The following is a 7,057-nucleotide window of genomic DNA, read 5'->3' on the forward strand; positions in this document are numbered from 1 at the left end:
AACCCAAAACTGAAACCGACACAGAGTCGGCCGGTCAGACCGCGGGCTGCGCCGGTCTGACTGTCAGCACATGCCCGGTCTAACCAGTCACATAAAATAACAACACCTGTAATTCACCTGTAAATCCAATCATCTCCAAAATCACTTCATGAATAAATTCTAAATAACAAAACCAATAATCTCCAATGCCAATTGTTCATCACATAATAATAATCAAAAACACCTTTGATTTTACATTAATAGCTTGTTCACAAAACTACAGATTTAGTGTCTCCATTTATGACAAAACTATAGGTATTTTGTTTAATCTATCACAAAACTAAATATTTAAGAACTTGTTTCACAAAACTATAAATTTAGTGTATTCGTTTATCATAGAACTACACATTTAGTGTCTTCATTTATCACGAGACTACGGATTTAGTGCCTCTATTATCACGAAACTACAGGTCAATGCTAAAACCTGTAGTTTTGTGATAATGAAGACACTAAACTTGTAGTTTTGGGATAAATGAAGATATTAAATCTGTAGTTTTGTGACACAAATTCTTAAATATGTAATTTTGTGAAATATTGTATAAAGTCCATGTAGTTTTGTGATAAACGAAGGCACTGAATCTGTAGTTTTGTGAAACAAGTTCGTAGATATATAGTTTTGTGATAGACCATGCAAAATATACGTAGTTTTATGAAATTTACTTAAATATATATATATATATATATATATTGATATATGTAAATGTGGGCCAATAGATTTGTCATTCACTCGTCTTTTACCGCTCACTCGATATATATTCGCCACGTATGCTTTATTAAATCATTGGCAACTTTGGCTAGTATTTTACACATTGTTATTCGCGCCACATGATAATGATTCAATCCTACGAATCTCATCTATAGAACTTTCCCTTTGTTTTTCACAAGCTCAAGATAATGAATTATTTTTTATAATGAGTTGGTGGAATTAGTACTTCACATGAGCAATACCTTAATTGAACATATAATATCATGAATAGATTGGCTGGGGTTCGGGGGCTATCCTTTTTATTACTCTGGTTAGTCTCACATCATGGTTTGGTTCACTGTTGTGGCTGGGTTTGCAGCATAGGTCACTAGATACTTAGTGTGTTAGTGTGTGCGTGTTTGGTTTTGTACTTAGGGTTCTACCCTCTCTTTCTTATTCTTAACATAACGATACACATATCTCCTGCATATTCGAGAAAAAAAAAAGATTGCCTGCACAGTGGAGAAAAATAAAGATTGAGCAAAGTTCATGGCACCGACCAAATTACTTCGTTTGATGTCGACAAAAACTGATCTAGCCCAAACTCATGTTTCATGCATTCTTTACAGCCCCAAATATTCTAGTCCCATTTAGATATTATTTTTAATCCTCTATTAATTAAGAAACGATGCTCCGGTATTCTCTACTAATAGCTACCCGTAAAAATAATCTGAACCATTAGTTATTAAGGGTACATACGTAATTTACTAATAAAGTGATTAGGGGTAACTTTATCATTTATTTTTTCCTAGCTAGATCGATCTGTGGTCATCCATTGCGCTAGCATCAATCAAATTCCATTGAAAATGCCAAAAAAAAGAAAAAAACAGGTTTAATCATAGCTAAATGATAATTATACCCATCCACACCTATTTAATTGATAATAATGCTTCTTTACGTTTCTACTACTGCTAACTGGGGTAGTTAGTACAAATAGGTCTAAACTCTTTGTTGAAATGAGATCAACAATTTAAATTGCTTTCTACTATATATATAATACTAGAGAGTACCGAGGCTCTTTATTAAGACCATATATAGCTAATGCACCTGTTCCATTCACTTGTACTGAAGTACTGAACAATCAATGGTTATATCAGAGCATGTGGATATGTCCTACAAGGAGGACGTCAATAGGCAAGCGAAAAGATACAATGCGTTTGTATCAAGAGTGCAAGACAGATGCATGTGCTATCTGAACTGCAGTTATTTATGATTCTGTGGTGAACTATTGCACGATTCACATATATATTGCCTTTATATTGCCAGAGAAGAAGTTCACCATGATATTGCGAAGCATATGGCAAGTGCCAGTCTACCAGAACATAGATGTGGTTAACACATTACCCACTCTATATATACAAGATAGGCTTAGGAGGCATTGAGAACCAACTTACTACGAATTGGGAATTTCTCATATCCGAGCGTCATAAGACCGATTGGGTTTGTTACAGTATGCTGGCACGCATACAAGCAGAGGATCGGACGAATGAAAATTGTAGTGCGCTACGGTGCTTTTTTCGTGAGAGAAGTACAAAGATAACCTGCCATTTCTGAACAATGTGGCAGGAGTTTTGATGGTAAAATCTGCATAATATTTAGGAAAAGGTAGAACATATGCAACAGCAGTTCCCTGAATTAATCGTGACTTGAAGCTGCGAATTGATCAGTGTGTGTTGCCATTGTCAGAAATTGCAATTGCTGATTATTAACATTAGGAGTAACTAGCAAGGTAGCCCGCGTGAATACGCGGACATGCGTCGTACACTAAGTTTGAGACACTTGTAAAAGCGAAATATTAACCGAAAAACATCTATCACGATTTCTCCATAAATTGCTTTAGTCGGCATTAATTGCTTTTATAATTTTTTAACCTATTAGCTTTATATTATATCATATTTAAGTAATACTATCTATAAACAATTATTTATAATCTTTTTCATCATTTCAAAAGAAGGTAGACTTATTTTCTTTAAAAAACATGTCAACGAAAAGTAAGTGTAAAAGTAAAAGTAAGATATATTTTTAATTGCATATATATTATCATGGTTTATTCGAGGATTAATTGGGTGGGACATGAACCTCTACTAAATGTATAGGTTTATATAGCCTAATATGATAGATGTAGTTTGACAGCCAGTCCATCTATGAACATTTCATGTAGAGTGGGTCAGAGGTTCCACACAAGCTAACGTGAATACAATAACGACAAAATATAATTGCGCAAAAATACTTTTGAAATGTGATGTACCATGAATACACGCTTTTCTTTATTATATAAGATAGATATAACGGTTAGAAATAATAGTTCCACTAGTTTAAAAGTCATAGGAGTATTCCAGAAATGTAGCTTAAATATTATGGTTGTTTTAATATCCAACATTAATACAAAGTAAATGTAGCTCAACTGGTTAGGTTCTTTGTGGTGGAACTTGCCCACTCGGGTGCAAGTCCTAGACTTGACAAATTCTTTCAATGGTAGGTGACGTACCCGTCGACAATGAGGTGTGTGGCGACTTCGTCAATGTCAAAATATGTCAGTCTAATCTCTCAGAAGTACTCATAGAGGTATATGCATGTGTGTGGTGGAACTTGCCCACTCGGGTACAAGTCTTAGACTTAACAAATTCTTTCAATGGTAAGCGACGTACCAGTCGACAGCGAGGTGTGTGGCGACTTCATCAATGTCAAAATAGGTCAGTCTAATCTCTCAGAAGTACTCATAGGGGTATATGCATGTATGCATTAATAGGGGGTGAGTGTGTGCGTGCTGTGAGTTTTTGCGTTTGTACTTAGTTTCTAAAAAATATCAAACATTATTTATTGTTTCTCTTTTAATTTAAGAGATAAAACAATAGGGAGTGGACGACAGTATTGTGTACATGGGAGGGTGAGGAGGTGGTGAAGATTTTATTTTTCTATTTTTATAAATGATTTAAGTGAAAGCCGATGACGGGGTGTTTTATTTTTTCTAAGAATTTCTATGGTTTTTCCTGTTTTTTATAGAAGGTGACACATGGCAACTTAAGATTTTTTTAAAAAATAGATCTAATAGTTAAAAATAATAGATACGTCAATTTAATTACTATTTATTACAATTTTACGACATATTATACGGTGATTTATGAGCGCTCTAGAGCGTGTTTAATTGATTTTTGTTACGTACAATGAATGATTTAGTATAACATAATACATATGTACAATTAATTTTCCGTTGTTATTTAGTTGCCATGTTAACTTCTATGTAGTAAAATATAGTTAATGTGATCTTGATTTATTTATTTATTTATTTATAAATAAAACTATAAATATTTATAAAAAAACATACTTTATTTTATACCCGGAAGGTATGGAATAAAAGTACAAAGCTACCGGCAAGTATATCTATGTACCCATATACTAAAAGATCATTAAATACTGTCTAATAAAGTCATTTAAATGGTACCATAGAATATATTCTAGAGCACTTACGTAGTAGAAGATCGTTTGGCACTCTTGGATTGGATTGTTTCCTCTAACTGGCAGAACTGCCTTTTTTGATCAATCACAAATAAAGATATAAAATTATAATTGTTGTGGTAGCTAGAGTCAAAAGCCAACCTTAACCAAATATGTCATTTTGGATATGTATTGGGAGTGAAAACATAAAGTAAACATCGATTGTGCCAATATAGAGCCCGAGGGGCATTGTGTGTATGTACATACGTATACCAGCGCCGAACATCCACCCCCTCCGCCTCATTCATCCCTTCTCCCAATGTACTGTCTCTCATGTTTTTATCATATATTAGTCAGGAACCCTAATTTATTATAATCTTTTAAAATAAATAGCTATTTTTTATCGACTTATGTCGTTGGACCATTATTAACTATATTTGAAATTCTTAAATAAATATGTTATTTTTTGTTACATTCTGACTATTTTCATATCATTTAAATAATTATTAGAAAATATAAAAAAAACCAATGATATATACTTTACCTGTTGAAAATATTATTGGTGAATTTTCTTTACATCTATGTATACTGTAGGATTTATTACTATTTGTTAGGGTTACGAGTTCGGCATACCCTTTATCCATTGATATACGTTACATATCGATGTGGCATACCCACGCGCACGCGGATATTTCCTACATATTCTAAGGAAACCTTTCACGAAATCTACAGATGGGAAGAATCCTTCTCGGACAGAACTAGGTCGTCGACGTATCGTATTGGGTCTGATATCTCCGAGTCCTACTTACAGACCTCCAGATCTGCGATATAAAAGGGACCCCCCGGGGAGGGCATAGGACATCGAATCTCAGAGCCAACACAACCCACACAGCCTACGAAGCCGGAGTCTACGAGGAGCCAAGTCATCGAGAGCTAGTCGAATCAACTTGACCACAATCTCGCCGGATCCGACAAGTTCCATCGTTCCCTTTGTAACCTGTGTTTTCCACCATATAATCCCATATCAGCTGGATTAGGGCTATTACCTATCAAGGGGCCTGAACCAGTATAATTCTTGTCTTTTGATTGCTTGATGTCGTACTACGTAGATCCTTGTACCAACGTACCCCAATACCCTCTATATCCGGTCTGCGGGTATCACCCGTCGACAGTGGCGCGCCAGGTAGGGGGACTTGGTACTCAAGGTTCTACTACTATGTCATCCAACTTCGTTGACAACAACGTCAACACCAGCCGCAGCCAAGCGCTCCCTGCTTCAACAATGCTGGTATGGACTCGAGTCGGCGAAATCGTCTTCCCGGTTTACACCACGACGCCGATCTCAACCGGTCCTCCAATGACCGGAAACGAGAACACAGTGGCTACAAACCAAGGCGACTCCGTGTCGAAAAATCCACCCGTCGAAATGGAGAACGGATCATCGACGACATCCAAGCTCGCGAAGGATTCTGATACGGCCAAACCTTGTCCTTCCGACATGAACCACGAGCCGACAAAGATGACTTCCGAAGCCACCAGGTCTTAGTGTCCTATCCACAAAACCAAGAAACACACCCTGCAAGATTGCTGGGTTTTCCTCAACGTCCGTGCTGAAGTTCGCGCCTGCAAAGAACGTGGAATTCAGCGTACTTCTCCAACTCGGGATGTCTATTGTCCTATTCACAAGACAAAGAATCACGACCTCTCGAGCTGCAAAGTCTTCCTCGGCGCCATGAAAGCTCCGTCTCCTAAGGCATACGTCCCCGTCAGGGATAACGGCAAGGAACAAGGTGCGACTCCAGCCTCAGATCGATTCGTTGGGGTAATCAATATCGATCCTCACAAACCATCGGTCTTACATCTTCTCGAAGACTATGGGTCATCGACAACGAGCGCGCCGCGGGAGGTATTGGCTATCGATGACGTTGGCACGTCAGCGCAAGCCAACGCAGAAGCGGCGAATCAATTGACTACTCCAGCCCAGCACATCAGGGCCGTTCAAGCTATACTGAGGGAAACTCCTTATGATCCCGTTCTGAACGATGACCTCGAGCGTTGGACAGAACGACTACGGGAATCGGTGACCAACCTCAGCAACGCGTTTGAAGAAGCCGCTACCGCAGCGCACCAAGATCAGCCGCCAACTGGCGACGCCAATGGTGAAGATCTAGAACAGAGGGAATCACCTCAACAAGCCACCCCTCCACCTCGCGGCGCTGGCGATCTCCGAGATCAAATCAACGGCCGCCGAGAAGCACGACGCACACAAGACAATGTGAATCGCTCTCGGCGTCATGTCTCTTCACGGCGCCATGATAACGGAAATCGAGGAGACCGTTCAAACGAGGACCGGGATCACGACAACCACCACGATCGCAACGATCGCGAACGACGGGGGCCAGACAATACTGGTCATGGCCGCCGCCGTAACAACGACGATAATGGAGATCGGTGCCGAGACAACAGCGGGAGACAACGACAAGATTCCCGAGATCCAGGCCGTCATCCTCGTAATCATACGCCGGAACCAAGCGACCCATCGTCATCGTCATCATCCGCATCCTCCTCATCGTCAGACAGACATCCACGAAGGACACACGACCGCCGACAACCCACCGCCCCCAACGCTGGGTGTAGGGCTTTTGGTCATTCCCTACGTGATGTCCGATAGCCTGAGAGATTCCGACCCGGAGCAATTAAAAAGTATGATGGGAGCACCGACCCAGAAGAATTCCTTCAAGTCTACTCCACAATATTCTATGCTGCCGGAGCAGACGACAACGCGCTAGCGAACTATTTACCAACCGCGTTGAAGGGTTCTGCACGTTCATGGCTGAT

This window comes from Oryza glaberrima, chromosome 9, assembly GCF_000147395.1.
Source record: "Oryza glaberrima chromosome 9, OglaRS2, whole genome shotgun sequence".
Taxonomy (NCBI): Eukaryota; Viridiplantae; Streptophyta; class Magnoliopsida; order Poales; family Poaceae; genus Oryza; species Oryza glaberrima.